The sequence below is a fragment of the Citrus clementina genome, unplaced genomic scaffold (assembly GCF_000493195.1).
Source record: "Citrus clementina cultivar Clemenules unplaced genomic scaffold, Citrus_clementina_v1.0 scaffold_1, whole genome shotgun sequence".
NCBI lineage: Eukaryota > Viridiplantae > Streptophyta > Magnoliopsida > Sapindales > Rutaceae > Citrus > Citrus x clementina.
Genome location: NW_006263303.1, coordinates 651,360 through 677,449, shown reverse-complemented (window position 1 = coordinate 677,449; position 26,090 = coordinate 651,360). Strand labels below are relative to the sequence as shown.

The window sequence follows — 26,090 nt, the reverse complement described above, 5'->3', positions numbered from 1 at the left end:
AGAGGAACGTGACGCCGCAAAAATCATCCCGATCGGAGACTGAACGCGCCTACACTCGTTGTCGGAAGTTTTTTGTTCTGAAGCTGAGTTGACTCACCGAGTTAAACCAAGCTTAACCGAACCGAACTAAGCTTAACCGAATCAAGTCGAACCGAGCCAGCTCGAGCCAAACCAAGCTGGATCGAACCAAGTCAACTAAGCTGACGTTGACTGTTGATTGCCGTTAACCATTAACTGAAAGTTGACTCGAGTCCCTCCCAAGATTTTTTGATATGCCGAATCCACCTGTGCATTCAGAATCTTAAAATTCTCACTCAATTTGTGAGTTATCGCAAATTGTGGTATAATTTCATTTCAAGTTCCACAATTAAAGAGAAGTAAGTTTGACAACTGAAGTATTAAAATGAAGGCTCTATTGGGTGCACATGACGTATAAGATGTCGTGGAGAAAGGCTTTATTGTGCTAGAAAATGAAGCCACTTTAACTGTGGCGCAGAAGGAAAATTTAAAAGACTTGAAGAAGAAAGAGAATAAAGCAAAGTATCTCATCTTTCAATCATTAGATGAAGATACTTTTGAAAAGATTGTTGGTGCAACCTCATCAAAAGAAGTATTGGAGAAACTAGAGACTTTGAGTTCGTATCCAAAAATTACGAAGAGAATTTGAGTCCTTACACATGAAGTCATTGGAGTCAATTTTTGACTACTTTACACAGGTTGTGATCGTTTCCAATGAATTAAAAAGAAATGGCAATGAGTTAAAATAGGTAAGGATAATTGAAAAGATACTTCGATCAGTAGACTCGAAGTTTGACCATATTGTTGTGACAATTGAGGAAACCAAAGATATGATGGATATGATGATCGAGCAACTTCAAAGAAGGTCGCAAGCCTATGAAGAAAAATTAAAAAAGAAGTAAGGAATCAAAGAACAACTTCTCAAGATGGAAGTCAATCCAAAAAAAGAAAAGAAAGCTCTGACAACAAGAGAATGCATTATGTCTGAGGTAGAGGTAGAGGTCGAGGTCGAGGACAAGGTAGAGGTCGTGGTCATGGATGAGGTTGGAATTTCAACAACAACAACTCCAATTATGCCAAAGGAGAAAGCTCAACTAGAGGAAATCCAAGATCGAGGTAAAAATCTCAAGTACAATGTTATAATTGTAAAAAATTTAGGCATTAATGCTTCAGAATGTAGAGCTCCAACTACTAAAATTGATGAGAGAGTGAATTATGTTGAAGAGAAAAATAGTGAAAATAGCACCCTTTTACTAACACGTAATGACATAAGTGGAGGTCAAGAAAATACATGGTATCTTGATATAGGTGCTAGCAATCATATGAGCGGAAATAGAAATATGTTTGTGGAACTAAATGAATTTGTAGGTGGTAGTATGGCTTTTGGAAATGATTCAAAAGTACCAGTGAAGGATAAAAGTAATATTCTTTTTCGTGCAAAAGATGGTAGTCACCAAATAATTTTGAATGTTTACTATGTGCCCAATATGAAAAGTAACATCCTTAGTTTGGGTCAACTCTTGGAAAAAAATGTTATGATATTCACTTAAAAGATTGTAGTCTTTTCCTAAGAGATGACAAATGAAATTTAATTACAAAGGTGAAAATATCGAAGAATAGAATATTTCCTTTAAATATTCAAAATGATGTTACAAAATGTCTCAAAGCCAGTCACAAAGATCCATTATAGACTTGACATCTTCGATATAGGCATCTCAACTTTGGAGGACTGGAGCTATTATCCAAAAAGAATATGGTGAAAGGCTTACCATACATCAATCACCCTGATCAACTTTGTGAAGGATGTTTAATTGGCAAGTAGTTCAAAAAGAGCTTTCCAAAGGAGTTAAACTCAAGAGCTCATAAGCCACTCGAGCTCATTCATACTGATGTGTGCGGTCGATTCAAGCCAAGCTCCCTCGGTGAAAGTAACTACTTTATTCTCTTTATAGATGATTTTTTAAGAAAAACTTGGGTGTATTTTTTGAAGTAGAAATCAGAAGTCTTTGAAGCTTTCACGAAGTTTAAATCTGCAGTGGAAAAAAAATGGATACCAGATTAAAGCCATGAGATCTGATCGAGGTGGAGAGTTCACTTTCAAAGAATTCATACAGTTTTGTGAAGTAAATGGAATTCGACGACCTTTGACAGTTCCAAGATCCCTTCAACAAAATAGTATTGTAGAAAGGAAGAACAGAACCATCATCAACATAACAAGAAGCATGCTTAAGAGTAAGATGCTACCTAAAGAATTTTGGGCTGAAACTGTTGCATGTGCAGTCTACTTATCCAATCGATCTTCAACAAGAAGTGTGTGAGGCAAAACGCCACAAGAAACTTGAAGTGGACAAAAGCTCAACATCACCCATTAAAGAGTTTTCAGAAGCATTGCCCATGTACATGTACCAGACGAAAGTAGAGCCAAACTAGATGACAAAAGTGAGAAGTTCATCTTCATCGACTATAACAACAACTCCAAAGGATACAAGCTTTACAATCCAAACAACGGAAAGATCTTGATCAGTTGAGATGTAGTTTTTTTTTATAAAGAAAGAGAATGAGATTTTGCCTCTAGTGTAGATGACTTCAACTTCTTTCCTATTGAAAAAGATGATTATACAAAGATAAAATAAGTAGAAGAACAACAAGAGCCAGCTATTCCACCTATCTCACCAGCATCAATCATATGTGGAGATTCACCGCCATCTTTCTTAAATGAAAGAACTGAAGAAGGTACGATGAGTCTTTAAGATCTCTATGAGGTAACTGAGAGATATGATAATCTCACTCTTTTTTGCGTCTTTGTTGATTATAAGCCAGTCAACTTCTAAGAAGATGCACTAAATTGCAATAGATAAAGAAATCAAAGTCATTGTGAAGAATGATACTTAGGAGCTTACTACTCTTCCCAAAGGTCAAGGCGATCGGTGTCAAATGAGTGTACAAAACGAAAAGGAATGCGAAGGGAGAAATTGAAAGGCACAAAGCAAAACTAATTGCAAAAGGCTATAGTCAAAAGGTTAGCATAGACTACGACGAGGTATTTGCTTCTGTAGCACAACTTGAAACTATTAGACTTATTCTTTATTTGGCTGCTCAGAACAAATGGAAGATTTTTCAAATGGACGTGAAGTCTGCTTTCTTGAATGGATTCCTTGAAGAAGAAGTTTACATCAAACAACCATTAGGCTATGTGGTGAAAGGACATGAAAAAAAAGTTTTGAGATTGAAAAAAACTCTTTATGGGTTAAAGCAAGCACCAAGGGCATAGAATAGCAGAATTGACAAATATTTTCAAGAGAACGACTTCACCAAATGCCCATATGAACATACTCTCTATATCAAAGAAAAAGATGGAGACATTTTAATTATGTGCTTGTATGTAGATGATCTCATCTTCACTGGAAGTGATCCAAGCTTATTTGAAGAGTTCAAGAGAGTGATGATCAAAGAGTTCGAGATGACTGACATCGGACTGATGGCATATTACCTCGGTATTGAAGTCAAGTAAAAGGAAGAAGGCATATTTATCTCCCAAGAAAGCTATGCAAAAGAGAATCTCAAAAAGTTCAAGATGAATGATTGCAAGCCTGTAAGCACGCTAGTGGAATGCAGAGTCAAGTTATTCAAACATGATGAAGGCGAAGATATAGATCTAACATTCTTTAAAATTTTGGTTGGAAGCCTACGTTATTTGACATGCACAAGACCAGATATCTTTTATACTGTTGGACTTGTGAATCGATATATGGAGAATTCAAAGATGACTTATTTTAAAGCTGTAAAAAGAATCATTCACTAAATCAAAGGTACAATTAATTTCGACTTGTTATAATCATTTTTTAATTACTACAAGCTTGTTGGATATAGTGATAGCAATTGAGGAGGAGATGTAGATGATCGAAAGAGCACCACATGATTTGTGTTATTTATGGGAGATATTGCTTTCACATAGATGTCAAAGAAGCAACCAATTGTCACATTATCCACCTGTGAAATTGTGCATGTAGTTGCCACATCAAGTGTTTGTCATGCAATTTGGCTAAGAACTTTGCTGAAAAAGTTGGGTTTGCCACAAGAAGAGCCAAACGAGATTTATGTTGATAACAAATCAACAATTGCCCTATCCAAGAATCCAATCTTTCATGATCGAAGCAAACACATAGATACTCGCTATCATTTCATAAGAGAGTGTATTGCAAGAAAAGAAGTGCAAATCAAGTATGTAAAATCACAAGATCAAGCAGCTGATATCTTCACCAAGCCGCTCAAGAAGAAGACTTTGTAAAATTCAGAAGTTTGCTTGGTGTCCCATGATCAAGTTTAAGGGGGGTGTTGGATCATAAACTTGATCCAAGATTAATAAATTTAAGCCCAACTTATAGAAGGTTTTATGAGTAAATATGGTTGGTGAGGTTTGAATTATTTGTGTTAGGTGCGGTAAATTTTGGTAGGTGAAGAGGAATGGTTATTAATTTTTTGTAATTTCTTATTTGAATGGTTTACATTTCTTCTCATGTACTATAAATAACCCTTGTGTCATTGGATTATGCATCAAGTGAAGTAACAAAATCTCTAAGTTGTAGAGAGTGAAAAAGAAGAGTTGTAGTTGGTGAGGAGTGTGGTTAAAGAAATAAAATAGTGTGTTTTTTTAGTGTTTACTTTGTTGATTCTCCAATAGTTTTTGTGGCTTTGATACGTTGCATGAAGCAAAAGATGTACGGATTTTTCTTGTGACTTTTTCTTTTTGAAACATATACGGTTTGATTTGGTCAAGGTAAACAGCAGATCATGAAATGAGACAAAAATGACGAAATCTTAGAGTTAGCAGAGTATGACAATATCGGACTCAGACATGTCCCACTCCATTATTGAGTTTAAAGAATGGATTGAGGAGCTTTAGACAAATCATATCCTTGAGCTTTGAGATAACTAGTCCAGAATTCTATATGTTAAGGAGATTTTGCTAGAAAGCTATTTAGGTGTATCTCATGCCACGGATGTACAAGATGTATGAGAATGTAGAGTTCAGACGTGGTGTGGATCCGAATATTTATAATTTTACGTATCTTTTTAAGATGAACAACTACTAATTCTAAACCAGCAAATACAAAGTTGAGACCTTTTGCTCCTTTCCAATTCCACACGACAAGTTTTGGCCAAATGACCCCCAAATATGATTCATACTCATATTATTTGTGCTCGTATATCAATCAATTATTTAAAAAAAAAAAATCTCAACACGCATAGCATGGAATCAATGGAAATGAGGCAATACAACAATACCCAAAACTCTTTCCACTCCTAGATACACATGTAATCGATGTATGTGAAACGACCAATTTGTGATATTTTGTCATATCAGCGACATACTATACAAACAAGAGCTATCCGTCATCAAAAGTATCAAACCTTATTACTAATTAAAAGCTTCAAAATGATGAGACTAAACAACCCAACAAACCTTTTCTCCTCTATCATTCATTCTAATTCCTCAAATTACCTTAAGGTGGTGTTTGGTTGGGAGGAGTGAATGGAGGAGAGGAAAGAAATTAAAATTCTCTTTTTATTTTCTTTGTTTGGTTTGAAAAAATATATAAGAATTTAATTTCCATTAGAATTTATGTATCTATCATAATGTAGAATTTGAATTCCACACCAAGTAGTGAAGAACTTAAAATCCTCTTATGTTAGAAACTAAAATTTTCAAAATTACCCTTCAACTTTTTAACTTGTTTGATGCCATTAATAGTTATTATTTATAATTTTATTTTATTAATTTAATATTATAAATTAACCTCCACTGGAAAGTCGCCGGACCTTCGTCGCCGGCCACCGGACCGTCATTATATTATATTATATATATATATATATATATTATTACTAATATAAATAGTTTAATATTTAAGGTAAATGATGAATTTCCCTAAAGAAAAAAAATTATAATTCATTTTCTTATCAAATTTTATATCAAACCAAATAACAAAATTTAATTGCACTACTTTTCTCTATTCTTTTCTTCTCCCTTCCTCTTCATTCCACTCTTTTCCTCTCCTCTCTTTTCTTCAACCTAAGTTTATCCTTCTTCACTAACACAGCCATGTCTCAGAGCACAACAGTTCCAGTTAATGTGGGGTTGGTTCTTAACATAAATGGAGAAGTTGAGAAGCTAGCTTTGAGTTGCATTAACATGAGCCTTTCAGATTTTTACACCTATTAGTTTATTAATAGGTATCCCTGCAAATTGTTACACCTATTATTTTATTAATTTTCGTGAGTGAGAGTTGCTGACTTTGTCATTTTATTATTTATGACTAACTAAGAACACATCTTGTCATTTGCCACATTCTGCTACCATATGTACTTTGTCTGCAAGTTAAGTTTGTATATTTGCATTACGCTAGTGTGATTTTTTTGTTTAGCAGAAACCTTCTATAGATGTTGAAGAGTTTATGAGAAAGATGCCATATGTATGGGATGACGGTGCACTTTTATTAGGCTATGAAAAAACTAGCGTGTTCTTTGTCGATGCCAAGTCGGGTACAACGATTTGCAGCCATGGGTAAGATAATTCAGCATCTACGTTAGGCTCAGGGCTTCCGTGCGATGAAGAAGAGTTTCATATTTATGCGAATGGTTCTGCAGATTTGCTTTATGTAACGAGGACAGATTATGAGATATGGTATTATCCTCCAGATTCTAGAGATATTTTATGGCAAGTGGCATTTGCGGATGTTGAAGCTGAATTTCAATGTCAAGCAGTGGTGGTGAGTATCTGTAACATATGTGAAGATGAATAAAAGTGAGGCGGTTAAAAGTTAATAAAAGCAAAAGAATAAGCTGGAAACAAGGGAAACATATGCGCGTGTGACAGAGTGAGAGAGAGAAGTTGTCAACCCGACCCTAAAACCCGACCCGAAACCTGCGACCTTGACCCAGTCGTAACTTCCATTTTCCGCCACCGTTTCGGCCGAGCTTGGTACCAATCTGAAGCTTAGGAGCCGGCCAGTGTTCCCTTGCCATCCTCACCACTGAAAACAACTAGAACGCCGGCGACCAAAGCACCCGCGACTATTTCGCTTTGCTACGCCGGGATTTTCGCCGGTTTTGGGTGACACCACCAGTTGGATTTTGTTCCCCACGACTCCCTCTTCCATTTCCGACCATCCAATGCCGCCGGGGACATTGTTTTGCCATTGATCGGCCGTTGAAAGACTTATGACTTTGGGAGCTCCATCCAGAGCCATTGCCACACGTGGGAGGTCACCACCACCACCGTTGGACTTAGTGTGGCCAGAACTTTCAGACTTGAGCTTTCCGGTCAGCGTTGACCAAATTCCGTTGACCGTTGACCGGCGAGGGCATTTCGGTAATTTCACACTCTGAGGGTAATTTTGTAATTTCTAAGCCCGTGGATAATTTAGTAATTCCTAGAATTGAGGATTAGGTGTAATTACAATTTCGAGGGTAATTCGGTGATTTACGATTTTAGAGTATTTTAACGATTTACAGATTCAAGGGCATTTTAGTAAGTTTATCGACACGGGAGTTGTAAATTATGAATAAATGTTCGTTTCGAGTTTATTGCATAAATTTAGTCCTAATTCCGATTTGCGGAAAATAATTATGTCGTTTCCTTGATTTAGGAGGATCCGCGAGCAAGAACCGGTCCACGGATGTGGACGATAACCGAGCGTGAACACCGTCACTGTGAGTGGAATATACAAAATCTATTTTCATAGTTAATTATGATAGTAAAGCATGTTTGCGAAATAAGTATTTTAAATGTTGTGATTTAATGATTTCCTCGAAATGGATTTTATTCACACGTTGATATTATATTAAAATGTTTGGTCAATGGTTTTCCGTGTCAACTTTGAATGAAATATGATAGTATTTTAAAGATGAGAAAAGTGGGTTTTAGATGTGATAATGAAAAGAAATGTATGATTTAAAGTATGATTAGAATATACATGAACATGAGTATAATGATTGTTTTTAAAATCATTGGATAATACCCTTCCCCTCCAAATACAGTGATACAGATGAAATGAGATGAGATGAGATGAGATGAGAGGCCTTTGAGGCCTGTCTGAACACACATAGAGGCTTTGGGCCGTGTGTTTGGGCATTTCTGCCTTTTGGGTGCATTTGCATGTGGTATGATGATTACAGAGATACATATATGAGATACAGACAAATATTAAGATACAGATGATATAGATGATACAGATGAGATATAAGCCTTTGGGGCCCGTCTGAGTGCACACAGAGGCTTTGGGCCGTGTGCTTGGGTGCTTTTGTCAATTAAGGACTAGATTATGCATGCACATATATGATGAGATATGAGATAGTATTTCCCTATCTATCCGTGTAGCTTTGGGGTGTGACAATATCCATATAGTACGTCATTGCCCGTCCGTTGAGGTTTGTATATGATAAGATTATTCTCCTAGGTACTTGTTTATTGATGATTTTCATTCTTGTGTATTCTATATGATATTGTGATATGATTTCCATGATTATTACGTATGATCGTTATATATGCTTTTCATGGTTAGTAATCTGGTTTAAATGTTAATTGATTTATTACTAGTTTCTCGCTTATGGTTTGATAAAATCGTGTTTGAAAATGATATGATTATTTCTTTTAAAGTAAGAATTAATTTTCAAAAACTACTATCCACTCACTGATCTCACTAAGTTTTATACTCACCCCGTTTTTATTATATTTTCCCCCCTCACCAGGAGGTTGCAAGTACACCAGACCGACCCAGCGACTGTAAATATATTTTGAGTCTTGGCCACGTGGTGTTAGAAGAGATAGATGTTTTTGTTAGGACATCTTGGTTATCTCGTCTTGCTGAGATTGTATAATTTTTTTATATTATTCTTTTGGGATTAATAATAAACTGAGATATTAATATTAGTTATAATATTATCTTTTGAGAATTTGGAGATATAAAACTCAGCATTTTGGTTGAGGATGTTGATCACTGGAGTTTGTTGTATATTGAATTATATTGAAAATGCTTGTCTTACATATTTGTAGATTAAGTGTGTTATATATATAAAGGAGACTCTGCCGAATTTTTCGGCAGAATCCTTATTAATTAGATTATTATCAAGTCCGTTTTGATGAGATTAGATTGACCCGCCCGATAGGGGTTCGGGGCTGGTCGTTTCATTATCATTTGAATTCAGAGCTCAGCGCAGACTATGTTGGTGATGCTGGTTCCACCTTGCCATGTGGGACGAGAGCTTCTGTACACTAGCTTCATGATGATGATTTGCTGGGGTTTCTCTCCGTACAAGGCAAAGGAGGCGGGTGGATGTCTTTGCCTCCTCCTTCCGGTCCGAATCCTTCATTAGGGCCATTGGACCTACAATTCCCGCCATTTTTTTCCACGCAATGTGGATATACCTCCACTTGCTTTGGAGCCAGCTGATAAAGGATTGAGATCACGTGTGCAATCTTTCATTGCTTCGTTTATTGCCCTTTTCTTTACGATTGGCTTTCTGTTTTATTGTTCAAGACAGGATAAGTTGAATAAGCAGCATAAGACTTTATAGCCTTTGAATTTTGTAAATACGATGTTGGGTTATATAAGCACGACCTTACGCATTCCAAGTTCAAAAAGGATTAAAAAGAAGAAAAAAAATTGTGAAATTTTACCCGCAAGTAGCTACTGGTTTGTGAGTTGTGACTTTTGACTTGTGACCGCCCAATTTTATAATTTGATTGAAAGCTTAATTGTTTAATTGGATCGGTTTGTAATAGCAAAACCAAAATTACTTGGACTGTAACCATGACTGAGACTTTGATGCATCTAATTTTAAATTCATTCTTATCGTCCAAAGCAATTGAATGAGACCTGAATTCAATGATGTCTCATTCAATTATTTTTTTGTTATCAAAAAATAAAAATAAAAATAATTGAATGATTGGATCGTTTATTGCCCCTTTCTTTACGATTGGCTTTTTGTTTTATTGTTCAAGACGGGGTAAGTTGAATAAGCAGAGTAAGAATTAATAGGCTTTGAGTTTTTGTAAATACAATGTTGGGTTGCACAAGCACGACCCTACGCATTCCAAGTTTGAAAATGATTAAAAACAAAAAAATTGTGAATTAGTACCCGCAAGAAGCTATTGGTTTGTGAGTTCATGAGTTGTGACTTTTGATTTGTGACGGCCCGATTTTTATAATTTCATTGAAAGCTTAATGGTTTTCTTGGATCGGTTAGTAATAGCAAAACGAAAATTACCTGGACTGTGACCATGACTGAGACTTTGATGCATCTAATTTTAAATTCATTCGTATCTTCCAAAATAATTGAATGAGACATCATTGAATTCAAGTCCGTTCTCTGAGATTAATATAACGTGTGAGATTAGTTAGAACTTAATTAGAAGCCTACTTCTTCGGGAAATTATGTAGACAACTTCTTTTTTTTTGGAAAAAAAAGGAATAATGTGATAAAGGGAAAATTTGATACTCAAACTCCTCCTAAGGCTTGCTTTTGTTGGTAGACTCTCAACATTCTATGAGAGAATGCAGACAATATTTTTATTTATTAGGGCACATCAAATTTACCATTAGACTTTATTTTTCAAAAGAGTAAATGCTCGTTTAGTTTTTATATCTTGACTTAAGTGCTTAATACTTTAATTCTTATATTTAAAAAATACCTCAAAATATCCCTACAATTGAATATGTTATATTCTTACATTTACTTTTTTTTTTACAATAATAACCTTTCAATAATATTCTTGATATTGATTAATTTTTCTATAAAAATGTTAATTAGCAAATTAACCAATAAATATGTGTGAAAGAGTATTTTTTTGTACTTGTGCAATAATCTTACTAATAATTATTTATAAATAAATTAATATCAGCCAAATTAAAGCAATGTTTAATATCCTTACAATCTTACTAATAATTATTTTTAAAAAATTAGTTTTACCAAAAATGAATCCTACAAATAAAGTAATAATATAAAAAAAAGGTGCAAATTTTTACGTTACTTTTAAGATTAATTTGATAAATTATTATTTTTTTCTTTTTGTTAATATCCCAAGAATATTATTGTAAGTTTATTATTGTAAAAGGAAAGAAAAAATAAGGGTTGGAATATAACATATTAATAGTATGCGTGTTTTGAGGTAATTTTTTTTTCTTAAATATAGGGACTAAACACACGCTTAGCTCAAATATAAGGAGTAAATAAAAATTTATCTTTTTTAAAATCTACATGAGGTTAAAGTCATTTTATGGGGGGGGGGGGGGACAACAAAGAATCAAGGCTGAGAAGAAGCATGCACAATGGTGATCACAATGACCGAAACTTTGAAAAACTTTGTATGTTAATTCGTGAAATATTAAGAGTTTACGCTTTGAAGGTTTAAGTGTTTTTTTCCAAAACAATAATAATAATAATAATAATTTTTTAAAAAGGATACAATTAGTTAGTTGGCAACATGATTGAACATTTTTCAAATATATCGGGCGCCATATGTACATATATGGAGAGAGAGAGAGAGAGAGAGAGAGAGAGAGAGAGAGAGAGAGAGAGAGAGAGAGAGAACCGCTAATTAGAAATAAAGTGTTCAAAGCAACGTTATCAAGAAATTTTTAAATTTTCTTAGTGATTGTATATTCACCAAATATTCTGCAGCTACCTTCATTTAGTTTAACTAATTATTGTTGGTAGAACTGATGTGTTATATATTATATTGTATATTCAAAATAAAATATTAGAATCTGATGATGGAGATTTCAGTAGCATATTTAGTTATGTACCTACTAAAAGATAATTTGATATAGATTAAATAGCTGAAGGAAAATATTATTTCTTCTTCACTTCTTTTCTTTACATGATCATATACAATTTATACAAAGATAAGGCGGTATTTTAGGACTATGTTATAGCTTGACATAGGAGAGTTTCCTATTATATCCACGAAGATTGTGATTTGAGAAAGTTTAGGCTAAAACTAATACTAGCCGTTGTTGTCAAGTATTGAACTTGGTAAGCCTTTAGCTGTAAACTTTATTCTTTCCTTTTGTAGAGTTCATGATTGCCTTGTTGTCATTGTCTTGATTGTGGTTGATTTGAAATTGATTCTTATCAACCCCCTTCAAACTAGGAATTGCCACGGGGTGTATTCCAAGTTTGTGCAGAAATTTTGAGAACAATGCTTTGGACAATGGTTTAGTGAATAAATCTGTCGTTTGCTGTGATGATGGAATATATCTTGTGTTGAGTAATCCACTTGTTACTTTTTCACGAACAAAATGATAATCAAGCTCAATGTGCTTGGTCCGTGCATGGAAAACAAGATTTTTTGACATATGGAGGGAGCTGATATTGTCACAAATAAGAACTGGAGGCTTTATCAGGTTTATGCCAATCTCTTTGAATATGTACGTAAGCCAAGTGAGTTCGACTGCCGTAGATGCCATGCAACGATATTCAGCTTCTGCACTCGAACGAGCAACGGTGGTTTGCTTTTTTAAACCCCATGAGATATAATTTGATCCAAGGTAAATGCAGAAGGCACTAGTATTTCGTCGAGTTAAAGGGCAACCCGCCCAATCTGAATCTGAGAACCCATAAAGTGCAAGGAACTTTGTTTCAAATAGCGAAGTCTAAAGTTAAGTGTCCCTTTGAGGTACTGCAATATCCGTTTGACAGCTCGAAGATCAGCCTTCGTTGGTTGTTGGAATTTTTGACACACTTTGTTGACTGGACGTGTGATATCTGGTTTGGTAAAAGTGAGGTATTAAAGGCTTCCCACTATTTGTCGATACTCAGTCGCATTGACGGGTTGTGCATCATCAAATCATTGTACCTCTTTCACAGCCATTGGTGTGGCAATAGTTGTACTATCTTGCATCTTTGTTTTGTCTGTTAGGAAATTGGTGGGTGAAGCAGGACCGCAGCTAAAATAAAATTGGAAATAAAATAAAGAACAAGCACAATAGAGGACACCAGAAATTACGTGGTTCGGCTTTTAGCCTACATCCACGGGCGAAGACAGAATGAAATATTTTACTAGTGAAAAGAAGTTACAAGTATTGTAGTATTTTAACTCACTTCCCAAAACCCCAATACACCCAAACTCTCTCAATCACTGTAACAAGAGCTTATAAATGCAAGCTCTTGAACTCTCTCTCAACTCCCTAAATTGCTCTCTGAATGGAATTGGATACAAGCTCTAAATTGAGAGCTTGTATTTATAGGCAAAACTTTGTCTCAAATGTCAAACACGTGGCCAAAACCTCAAGCCATACAACTTACAAATTTCAAACTTTGAATTTTTCTTTTCTAATACCAAACATTACGGCATCTAGAATTCAAAACCAAGTGCCAACCACTCTTGTCAAAGCTTCTAGATGCAGCCATGCCAACTATTCTTGTCAAAGCTTCTAGATGCAGCCAATTTTAACATTGTCAAGTAAATCCCTTGCGTATTTGGCTTGCGAAAGAAAGATACCTTGTTTAAATTTCTTGATTTCAATACCTAAGAAATAATTTAATGAGCCAAGATCTTTTAAGGAAAATTGAGAACTAAGAGTATGAATGATGTGTTGAATTATTTTGCTATTATTGCCCGTTATTATCACATCATCAACATAAACCAATAATAAAACAATATTAGATTCAAAATGTAGTATGAAAAGGGAAGTATCAGCCTTGCTATTTTGGAAGCCAAGATTAAGAAGTGCACGACACAAGCAATCAAACCATGCTCGCGGGGCTTGTTTAAGCTCGTAGAGTGATTTTTTTCAATTTGCATACATGCAATGGTAGTTTAGGATTGATAAAACTTGGTGGCTGCTCCATGTACCCCGTTTCATTTAAATGGCCATGAAGAAATGCATTTCTCACGTCAAGTTGTTTCATTGACCAGTTGAGATTCACGGCAAGGGATAAGACAAGTCTAATTGTTGTGTGCTTGATGACTGGACTAAAGGTTTCTTCATAGTCAATTCCAGGAACTTGTGTAAACCCTTTTGCAGCAAGCCATGCTTTGAATCTTTCAATGGCTCTCGTATCTGTGTACTTAATTCAATACACCCACTTGGACCCAATAATATTTGCGTTTTTTGGTCTAAGAACAAGAGTCCATGTGTTATTTTGATTTAAGGCTTGAAGTTCTTCATTCATTGCAGTAACCCACTGAGGATATTTGAGTGCACTTTTCAATGTTTTTGGCTCAGTAGTAATAAATGTTTGCAATGCTAAACTAGGGTTATTTTTTAACTTATGACGGGTGACCATTAGGTGTGTATTTGTAATTGTTTCGGTTGAGGTCACATGCTGATTGTTTGTGGTGGCTTTTGTTTGGGATAATGCATTCACAGGTTGAATTGATAATTCAATGGAAAGTCAATTAGATATATCAGGGAAGTCATGGTTGGTAATTTTAATCAAATTTTGGGGTTGAGTTGGCATGGCTATTGGCTGTATTACAATTTCTTTGCTAGTGTTGGAGACATTTTCTCCAGTATCGTCAGAGCTGTTATTGCCTTTAGAGTTTCCTTTTTCAGCTCCAGATGGTAACTTTGGCGTCGTCACAACTTCTGAAATGTCCATGTTTTCAACAATTGTGGGCCTTTCACATGACTCTAAGCAACATCGTGGAAGTAAAGATGAAGAATTTGATGGCATCAAATTGTCTTGCATCAAATTGTTTTCTTCACTGCTAGGATATTCTTCATTGTTAAGTTTTTCCTGCAAATTCATTAAATGAGATAATTCAGCAAAAGGAAATACACTTTCATCAAATTTCACATGTCTAGTTATATAGACACGTTTTGTGTCCGGATCCAAACAAGGATAGCCCTTATGTATGGGGCTGTACCCAAGGAAAACGCATGGAAGAGATTTTTTGTCAAATTTATTTTTATTGTAATCCCTTAAATAAGGGAAACACATGCATCCAAAAATTCTTAATTGCTTGTAATTAGGAGCCTTTTTGAAAAGCTTTTCATAAGGACATTTCATAAAAACAGTAGAGAGAGGCATGAGATTAATTAAATATGTGGCTGTCATAATACTTCAACCCAAAGAGTCAAAGGTATTTAAGCTTGGAACATTAATGTCATTGCCGTCTATGAAATATGCCGATGTTTTCTCTCTGCCACTCCATTTTGCTGTGGTGTGTAAGGGCATGAAATCTGTCTTGTAATACCGCAAATCTGCAGATGGTCAATAAATATTTTTTAATTAAATTCACCACCCCCATCACATTGGAAAATTTTGATTTTCCTTTCCAATTGATTCTCCACTTGACGCTGAAACCTTAAAAAACAATCAAAGAAGTTAGATTTTCGTTTTAAAGGAAATAACCATGAGAATCTAATGCAATCATCAATAAAAAGCACATAAAATCTAAAGTTTTGATTGAAATTAACTGGGGCAGGACCCCACAAATCATAATGAACTTTTTGTAACGGAAATTTTGATATTTTATTAGACAAATTAAATGGAAGTTTACAACTTTTTCTAATTGACATGAAGCACAAATACTAGGTATTTTATTCCAACTAGAAAAGTTGATCTCCTTCCTTGATTTTAAAATACGTAAAACTTCAAGACTTGGATGTCCAAGCCGTTTGTGCCAAAGTTCTATTGTATCAAAATTTCCTTTTATTGCATTTAATGCTTTCTGATTGCTTTCCTCCAAAACATAGAGATTGTCGCTTCTATTGCCTTTCGCTAGCACCTGTTCTGTTTATTCTTGACAATAAAGTTGTTAGCATCAAATTCAAGAGAACAAGGAAAATCATTAGTAAGTTGTGCCATAGATAGTAAATTCCTTTTCAATTGAGGGACAACAAGTACATCTTTTAGTAATAAAGGGCCATATTTAGTTTTTATAGAAATATTTCCAATATGTGATATATCAAGTTTTTGTCTGTTACCTACAAAAATCTTATCATGGCCTTTATAACTAAAAATTTTGTCGAGTTTACCTGGATCATTGACCATGTGTACAGAAGCCCCCGAGTCCACATACAAATGTTGATCGTTTGATTCATTGAAGTTCATCGCAGCAAGGGCTTATGGCACTTCTTCTTGATCTAGATATTCATATCGGCTCCAACGTACAGCAGCACTGTGGCCCTCTTGTCCACATATTTGGCAAATAATGATGTCTTCTTTTTCTTGATGGTTGGCATTGCTTTTTGGAGCAGTTTGAGAATTTGAGGCAGTTTGTCTTTTTCGAGAATTAATGACTTTGTTTTCGTTTTGATATGAATGGCTTCCATTTTTGTTTGGGCCCCCACCATTTTGCACAAAACCTCTTCCACGACCACCGTTTCTACCTCCTCTTTGGTTTCTTCCCCTTCCTCTAGCACCAAAGAATGCCTGATTTTGATTAACAAGCGTAACATCTTCTTGTTTTTGTACCATTATGGTTTGTTCATGATTTTGAAGGGCAAGGATGAATTGCTTTAAAGTTGGATATGGAGGCTTAGTTAGCATGGCAGTCTTGAAATCCGCGTACTTAGGCCCCAAGGATCGTGCAAGTTGGAAGACTTTGTCTTCATCAGAAATTGGTTTCCCAATTGCTGTCAAGTTGTCGCACAATGATTTGAATTTCTTAAGAAATTCTTCGAGCTTGGTATTTCCCTTTTTAAGCGAGTAGAGGCTATCCTTCAACCAAGATTCTTGTTCCTTGGTGGCTGGAAGCATCTGCTCTTCAATGGAGAGCCATACTTCACAAGCGATTTGACCTTCTACAATCAAGCTGAGAAAATCTTCAACCATCATCCCTCTAAGCCATGTCATCAATAATCCATCATTATTCATCCATTGGATAAATTCCGGATTTATTATTTCTTTCCCATCTTGCGTAACCATCTTCGTTGGAGTCTTGTCTTTTGCAATGTGATGCTCCATTTCAAGGCTTTTGATTAAAGGAAGGACTTGAGACTTCCATAGAAGATAATTATTTGATGTGAGTTTAATAGAAACAAAACTAGCACATTAACGAAAGGATTGAATGGTGAGTTTTGGTTCTGCAAAATTGTCAGCCATCTGCTCTGATACCATAAAAGATAATTTGATATAGCTTAAATAGTTGAAGGAAAATATTATTTCTTCTTCACTTCTTTTCTTTACATGATCCTATACAATTTATACAAAGATAAGGAGGTATTTTAGGACTATGTTATGGTTTGACATAGGAGAGTTTCCTATTATATCCATGAAGATTGTGATTTGAGAAAGTTTAGGCTAAAACTAATACTAGTCGTTGTTGTCAAGTCTTGAACTTGGTAAGCCTTTAGCTGGAAAATTTATTCCTTCCTTTTGTAGAGTTCATGATTGCCTTGCTGTCATTGTCTTGATTGTGGTTGATTTGAAATTGATTCTTATCACTTGCGACCTTTATATAATATATGTATATATAGTCATTCTCTAATGTAGGCTTCTCATTTTTTTTTTCCATGCGAACACACTTTAAAACCGCGGAATTTAAGACAGTTAGTTTTTAATACTTTAAAACTGCACAATTTTATAGTTTATTTAATAACTAACTCTTTTAAACCGCACAGTTTAAAATGTGTCTGCATTAAAAAAAATTACAGGCGTCCACACCTGAGAATGATTTTTTGTGTGTGTGTGTGTATCTATATATATGTAAACCCTAGCTAATGCCTTGTGAATTAAATAATGTTTGTAAGTCAATAAGCTTGATATATTACGTAAAACACATTGCTTGATCAAGAATTTTATATTAAAATAACAAAATAACGGATGCTTCCTCAAGGTGAAACTGTGTTTTTGTGGTTAAGTGTTGCGCGCACGTAAACCCATTAAAAAATGTTCCACTAGAGAACAAAAGAATATAACCTTGTATTACTTGATTAATTATAGTAGTAGCTTAATTTAAGAAAATATCTCTTTAATATTATCTTGATGCTGACTTTCACAAGTTCACGAATATTGAAGAATTTTGGGGATTCTGATTTTGTGTTTTTGATACGTCGTAACAAGTCGGATGAGTAAATGGTTTTGATTATTTGGCCAAGGTAAATGATAGATGATGAAATTAAATTAATGAGACAAAATTGAGATCAGACTCAGATATGTCCTAGTACTCCTAATAAGAAATTTCCGACGAATCATAGCTTATGGTTTCGAGATTGTCCCAAGTCGATTTTTATTTTATCTTATGCTATGCTAATTTTTTAACATGGAAAGTCATAATGAAATATAAATAAGAATAAAAATACACGTCTCAAATTCTTTTATCCCAAATTTGATTCAAATAATGTGTCATTAATTGAGTGGTTGATAATTTTGACAAGATCCAAGTAAATTAATTGTATTATCTTACCAACCAATTGATGAATGTCACATCATTTGACATAATTAAATAAATAGTCAGCCTCTTCCATCTAATACTATTATTTATAGAGCAGTGTTATACATTCTAAATTTTTTGGGATAAAAAAATTAGAATGTATAACACTGCTCTATAAATAATAGTATTTGATGGAAGAGGCTGACTATTTATTTGTACAAGTATTGGATATAAATAGTTAAATACTAAATTGAAGAGAGTAGATATACGTCTTTGATATAGGGTAGATCTCGCATTTATATGGTGTAGATTTTAATCTATGTTAAGAGTTTCAATTCAGACTTTTAATAGACCCCATATTTTATATTATCTGAAGAGTGTAACAAATTTATAAGTGTATTATGTATTTACACCCACAAGCACGCACACCAAACAAAAAATGCTTTCTAAAACCAAACCGATCTCTCGAATTTAGATTGCTACCAATCCTTACAAAATTAGTTAACAGTAATTTCATGTGTGCCAAAATTTGACTTCTAGTTTTTTTTTTCTTATCTACTTTTAGTGCACTGAATCTTTTTAGATTTTTTTCATTTGCACTTCTCAATCAGTAATAAATTAATTTATATATGAGGTAGAAATTCAGTGGTGGAAATGATCGAAATTCGCCTCCTGTTTTTAAAATCCTTTGAAACTCCTTAGTGTTAAAGTTTTAATGACCGAATTACTTTCTCTAAGAACAATTTGGTTTTTGAAAATCTGATAAATGTATGTTTTGTTGAAAAATTGGCGGATTAAATTTTTGAAAGACAAAATTAATTTTAACACCAGAGAATTTCAATGAATTTTTAAATTCAATACGGATTTCAATCATTAAAAAAAAAAAATTTGATCATTTTCCCCAGTGACTTGGGTGAAATGCATCGAGAGCATCCAAAAGGCCAAAGCTTTGCTGCTAAAGTGCAAAATACGTTAGGAGGTGTATGTGATAAAATTTCCATGTAACGAAAGTCTCCAAAAGAACTTTCCTCCTGTTTCTATTAAGGTATACTTTCCATGCAGAGTCAAGTACTTATTCTAAACGGCATGAATTGTGTAATTCATACTTTTCAAATCTTTTAACACTATATAAGAGCAAAAGCACTCCATGACTCCATCATCAAAATATCAAAACCGTAGCTATTACTAAAATAAGCTTCAAAATGATGAGACTAAACAACCCAACAAAAAGTTTTTCCTCTTTCCCATCTTTCTGATTCCTCTGATGATCTTATTCTTCTTGACTAACACAGCCACGTCAAAAAACACAACAATTCCAGTAAATGTGAGGTTAGTTATACATGAAAATTATAAAATTTCTAATAATACACACACACACACACACACACACGCATGCATGCATGCATGTATGTATGTATGTATTTGTATATGTACATATGTATATATGTTCTGTATGTATGTATGTATAGTCCTTCGCTAATGAGGGCATTCTCACTTTGTTAAAATGAAGATGCCCTCACTAGATAATTATTATTATACACGCATGCGTGCGAGCACACACACACTCTAGTGTGGGTGCCCTCATTTTTTTTTAAATGCGGACACGCTGTTAAATCATGTAGTTTAATAGCATATATATAATGACTCTATTAAACTACACCATTTAACAATTGTCCACACGAAAAAAATGAAAGTGCCACCACTGAAGAAGAATTATATTTATATATATATATATATATATAAATAGAGGAGAGGAGAGATCCCAGTGCATAACTCACAACTCATAAGGCATACCACTTTGAGCTGTGTTTGGCATGCAGGATTGGATTAGACTAATTAATAGGATTGGACTGGATTAAGTTAGATTAGATTAAACTAGATTATATTATATAGTTTTATGTTTGGTACAATATCGAATTAGACTATGTTAAATTATATTTAGATAATATGAAATAGCATTTAAGTTGATATTTAAATATAAATATCAATTATTCATGAAATTTTATAACGACAATTAAAATAAATTTAAAAATTAATTAGTAAGAAAATTAAATATATTTTAAATAAGTTAGTGGGTAGTCATAATATAATAATCAAATAAAAATGCATAAAACAATCTAAATATTTCATTAATTTTTATAAAACATATAAAAATATTATCTAAAATCAATTAATTAATGGTATTATTACTTCATGATTATTTTTAATATTATATTAGTGATTATTAAATTTAGTACAATCAAATAATGCAATAAATTATTAAATAATTAATTTTATTGATAAATTATTAAATATAAAAGTAATGAAAAACTAAATCTCAAGAGTTAGTAGAAGTTACCAATTTAATTAATTCATAGATAATAAATAAAAATAAAATTTAAGTAAATCATAAATAAAAAATTAATTAATTAGTTAATATTAGGTGTAAATAAAAAAAATGATATAAATGAAAGTCTCATGAATGGACAATTTTTTTCTTTAAATCTTATCCCATCTAAACTCATATGTAAATCAGTATTATTAGTCCTATGATTTTAATATTAAATTCAAATTTAGTCCCCTTAATCTAATCCAACTAAGCTTGCCAAACATGAGATAAATATTTATTCCCAAAATTAATCCAATCCTATATTTAATCCTAGCATCCAAACATGGCAGAGTTTTATCTGAAATTTCGATTTCGTAGCTTTTAATTTGCCTGTACACGAAGATTTCTTATTCAAGATGGAAGCCAAATTATAAGTCTTGACGAAATGCTTCTCTTTCGGGCAAAAGCACAGAGCTTTACAATATAACTGAACAAAAATTGTCCTTAATATAATGACGTTACGTGTACAGAGTTTGTATTTCGAGTGATGTAGCATATGGCTTTAACCCAAAAAAAAAAACTGTGTAAAATAATGTTCTGTAAGGGCGCGGGAATTTGCAAGTAATTTTACATAACTTTCGTTCTAGATTTTTTTTGGTATGAAAAGTGAATCGCAATTTTCTATGGTCAATTCATAGCTCTGGACTTGCTAAACAATGCACAAGTGCGAGTCATGCTGGGTCCAGAAGATTCCATGCCGACCAACTTTATAATTCAACCAGGCAACAAATCACAAGTACCCATTTTGTCATTTTCCGCAACAAGTCCTTCGCTTACTTCCATTAGGAGTCCATACTTCTTTAGAGGTGCCCTAAATGACTCATCTCAAGTTGGTGCCATAACTGCAATAATCAAAGCCTTTGGTTGGAGAGAAGCTGTGCCCATTTATGTAGACAATCAATACGGAGAAGCAATGATTCCTTCTCTTACTGACGCCCTTCATGCCATTGACACTCGGGTGCCATATAGAAGTGTCATTTCTCCTTTGGCTACTGACGATCAAATTGAAAAAGAGCTCTACAAACTATTCACAATGCAAACCAGAGTGTTCATTGTGCATAAGTTGCCTTCCCTTGGCTCTAGGATTTTTGAAAAAGCAAACGAAATTGGTTTGATGAATAAAGGCTGTGTGTGGATCATGACCGATGGCATGACAAATTTGTTAAGAACATTGGAGCCTTCAGTGATTGATTCAATGCAAGGAGTGATAGATGTGAGACCTTATGTTCCGAAAACAAAGGCACTCGAAAATTTTGGAGTTCGATGGAAAAGGAATTTTTGAAGGAGAATCCGTCTCTTTTTGATGCTGAATTGAACATTATTGGGTTATTAGCTTATGATGCTACAAGGGCACTGGCGGAGGCAGTTGAGAAAGCCGGTATCACAAGTTTTGGCTTTGATAAGATTAATGTTTCTAGCAATGCAACTGATCTTGAAGCTTTTGGTATCTCTCAGAATGGTCCAAAACTTCTCCAAGCTTTATCAAGTACAAGATTCAAAGGGCTTACAGGGGACTACATTTTTGTTGATGGGCAGTTACAGTCTTCAGCTTTTGAGATTATTAATGTCAATAATGGAGCAAGAGGGGTTGGATTTTGGACACCAGAAAAAGGACTAACACAGAAACTGAGTTCAAATTCGACTACAAAATCCAAATTTAAACCTATCATATGGTCAGGGGATTCTACTTCTGATCCAAAGGGATGGGAGGTTCCTACAAATGAGAAGAGCTACGCATTGGAGTGCCCGTAAAGAAAGGCTTTAGTGATTTTGTTAACGTGACAATTGATCCAAAAACTCAAGAACAAACTTCTGTTACTGGATATTGTATAGATGTGTTCAAAGCTGTAATTCCGGAATTGCCATATGCTGTCGCTTATGATTTTGTCCCCTATGGACAGCCTGATGGCAGCAGTTCAGGTTCATACAATGATTTGATCTACCAAGTATTTCTCGGGGTAAAAAATTCATCTCGTAATGCTAATTAGAAATTTAGAATAGTACTAGTCACATCTTAATTATGTAACGTAAAAGCCGGTTACATTTTTTTTGGGTGATTTTGAACAGGAATTTGATGCTGTGGTGGGAGATATAACAATTGTGTTTAATAGATCAAATTATGTCGGTTTCACACTGCCTTATACAGAATCTGGAGTGTATCCATGATTGTGCCCATCAAAGATAACAAGAAGAGAAATGCATGGGTGTTCTTGCAGCCATTAACATGGGACCTTTGGGTGACAAGTGGCTGTTTTTTCATTTTCATTGGATTTGTAGTGTGGGTTTTTGAACACAGAATAAATGACGATTTTCGTGGCCCTGCTAAGCATCAAGTTGGCACAAGCTTCTGGTTCTCATTCTCAACAATGGTCTTTTCACAAAGTAATAAATATCCCATCAACTTTCTTGACTTCTATTAGATACTAACGCATTCACATTCACCATGCAAGGCATCACATTGACATTTTTTCTTTAACTTTTACGTATACAGGGGAGAGAGTGATAAGCAACTTGGCCAGATTTGTGGTGATTGTATGGTGTTTTGTTGTACTCATTCTCACTCAAAGCTACACAGCTAGCTTGACTTCGCTACTTACAGTGCAGCAACTGCAGCCAACAATTACTGACGTCAAAATGCTGATAAAGAGGGGACAATGTTGGCTACCACAAGGGGTCCTTTGTTCTTGGAATCCTGAAACAATTAGGCTTTGATGAGAGGAAACTTGTAGTGTATAATTCTCCTGAAGATTGTCATGAACTTTTCAAAAAGGCAGTGCAAATGGCGGCATTGCAGCAGCATTAGATGAAATTCCCTACATGAAGTTGCTTATTGGACAACATTGCTCCAAATATACCATGATTGAACCAAAATTTAAAACAGCTGGGTTTGGTTTTGTAAGTTCTCGAACTTTCTTCTTGCGTCATGGTTTTTAAGTTTAGTCCATAGCTATTTGTAATCAAATGTCTAACTACCAAGAATGGATGGATGGGTGGTTGATAAACATCAACTGCCAGTAAAAGAGGGCATTCGTCAAACACTTAAGCTGTCGTGCTTTCTCAATTAAGCAAAAGCACATCAATTGCAATCTTTTCTTAATTTCTCATGCTGATTTTCTTTTGTTTGGTGATTTGCAGGTCTTCCCATTACATTCCCCTCTAGTACATGATGTTTCGAAGGCAATCTTAAATGTGACTGAAGGGGATAAAATGAAAGAAATTGAAGATGCATGGTTCAAGAAACATTCTAGCTGCCCAGATGCAAGTACCGTTGTGTCTTCTCGCAGCCTTGGCCTTAACAGTTTCTGGGGTCTGTTTCTCATAGCTGGCATTGCTGCAATCTTAGCTCTCATAATATTCCTGGCTGTTTTTGTCCATCAGCACAGGAATGTCTTGAGGAATTCAGAATCATCATTGTTGTCAAGAATTCGCATTTTTCTCAAAATATTTGTTTGAAGAGACCTCAGTGCACATACTTTCAAAGACAAATGTGGCATCCAAGTTCATGGTATGGGTGCAACTGAAGCCTCTCCAGACAGTCGCTACCCAGCCAGTCCTTCAAGCTACTCACAGCATGCAGATTCCCACTTTTTGTTCTATGAAGAGCAAGGAACGCCAAGAACTGAGTATGGTAATTCCAATCATAATCCAAAAAGTCAAGCTCAAGCACCTCGAGGGATAGTGTCTGCCGTTGAGCTCACTAGCACAGGTCAAGAAATGGCAAGAAACCCCCACGTTGTCCGTGAAAACAACTAATGCAGTGATAAATAACATAGCTATAGATCATAGGACATTGATAGTTAGTCTCTAGAAGGGCTGTTCTAATGGAAGAAATTCAGACCTGGACTGGGACCATAGACACAGTTGAAAAAATAAGCACATCCAGGGAAAAAATAATTTACATTGGTTTAGAAGTAGATAGTATGTAACTGAAACAAAGAGAACTATTAATGAAGCTCGAGTGTTGTACTTGGCACCCCTTGGCTTTGTTATATTGAATTATAACAAAAATTCACGTCAGTGCTCTTGCTATTGGTGGAAATTTTACGGATTCATTGTGAGCATATAACCCTACATATCAGCTAAGAAACCCAGCAGGGGTGAGCGATTTCGGTTCAACTCGTTTTGTTGGTTCCCTTGGTATTGGTTCATTTTTTTTAAATTCGGACCAAAACTGATTGGTTAAAGGAAAATTCTGAAATGAAATAGAACTGACCCATTCGAGCCGGTATGGTTCGGTTCTGTTTGGGAAAAATGCCCAACCCAAATTTTCCGATTACCTCTGACCAGTAACCATTGTTTATGTGTCATTTATCTAATTTTTAGGAAGACATGCATGATAAAATGTTATTGGGGAGAGTTAAGAAAGAATGATATGGACTTGCATTATTTACGCAGAGATATGCTAATGGATGAGAAGACCACGATATACTGATTACAGAACTTTCCTAACCATATCTTTTGTACACAGGCATAGATTTACAAGAGAAATATGTCATGGAAAATATTGTTCAATAGCTAGACTCATTCAAATAATAATAATTACTTCCTCCACAGACCAAAATAAAACCTAGTATTTGGAAATATTAATTACTTTAATTAATTTTAGTTAAAGACCGAGAAATTTTTGTTTGGACACACAGAAAATGAAAGAAAATGCTAAAGATGAATCGAGAACTATATTCCAGGACTTTCTAATTCATGTTGTTGTTGCACAATACACTGAGAATAAAATGTACACGAGGTTTAATATATACAAGATTGCTGAGCTGTTATTCAACTCATTTTTAACTAATATAACAGATTATATTAGCTTATAAACTAACTGGTACATGCATGAGTAGCCGTGTAACCGTCTTATGCCAGCTGGCACTCCATGTCATCAATTCGCATCTGTTGACTGCAGCTGCTAGAATCCTCCGCTCTGCTGTCCACGTTGCTGAAGATTTTGACGCTGACTAGGAAATATTAATTACTTACTTTAATTAATTTTGATGCTGACTATGGCAATGTTATTCTTATTGCAAAATTAAAGCTATTTTTGTGGGGAGAACCTGTGCCTCCCGGTTCGAGCGGGGACTTCTAGTCTGAGTTGTGGTACGGGCTTAAAGGTGCCTCCCACAGTTGGGACCCTCCCCAGGATACCTCGTGGATAAGATCAAAAAAAAAAAAAAAAGCTATTTTTGTGCCTTTGATACATTGCACGAAGCAAAAGATGTACGGATTTGTCTTGTGACTTTTTCTTTTTGAAACATATACGGTTTGATTTGGTCAAGGTAAACGGCAGATCATGAAATGAGACAAAAATGACGAAATCTTGGAGTTAGCAGAGTCTGACAATAACGGACTCAGACATGTCCCACTCCATTATTGAGTTTAAAG

At 34.7% G+C, this 26,090-nt stretch overlaps 1 long non-coding RNA gene and 1 pseudogene across 1 annotated transcript; both read left to right on the top strand.

Moving 5' to 3' along the window:
• Positions 1 to 6,118: 6,118 nt before the first annotated feature.
• On the top strand, positions 6,119 to 24,464 carry LOC18053956 (annotated as a pseudogene).
• LOC112095839 lies at positions 6,906 to 8,837 on the top strand. Its single transcript, XR_002903991.1, has 3 exons — positions 6,906 to 7,387; positions 7,665 to 7,728; positions 8,767 to 8,837. It is a non-coding gene; the product is annotated as an uncharacterized LOC112095839 (long non-coding RNA).
• Positions 24,465 to 26,090: the final 1,626 nt, after the last annotated feature.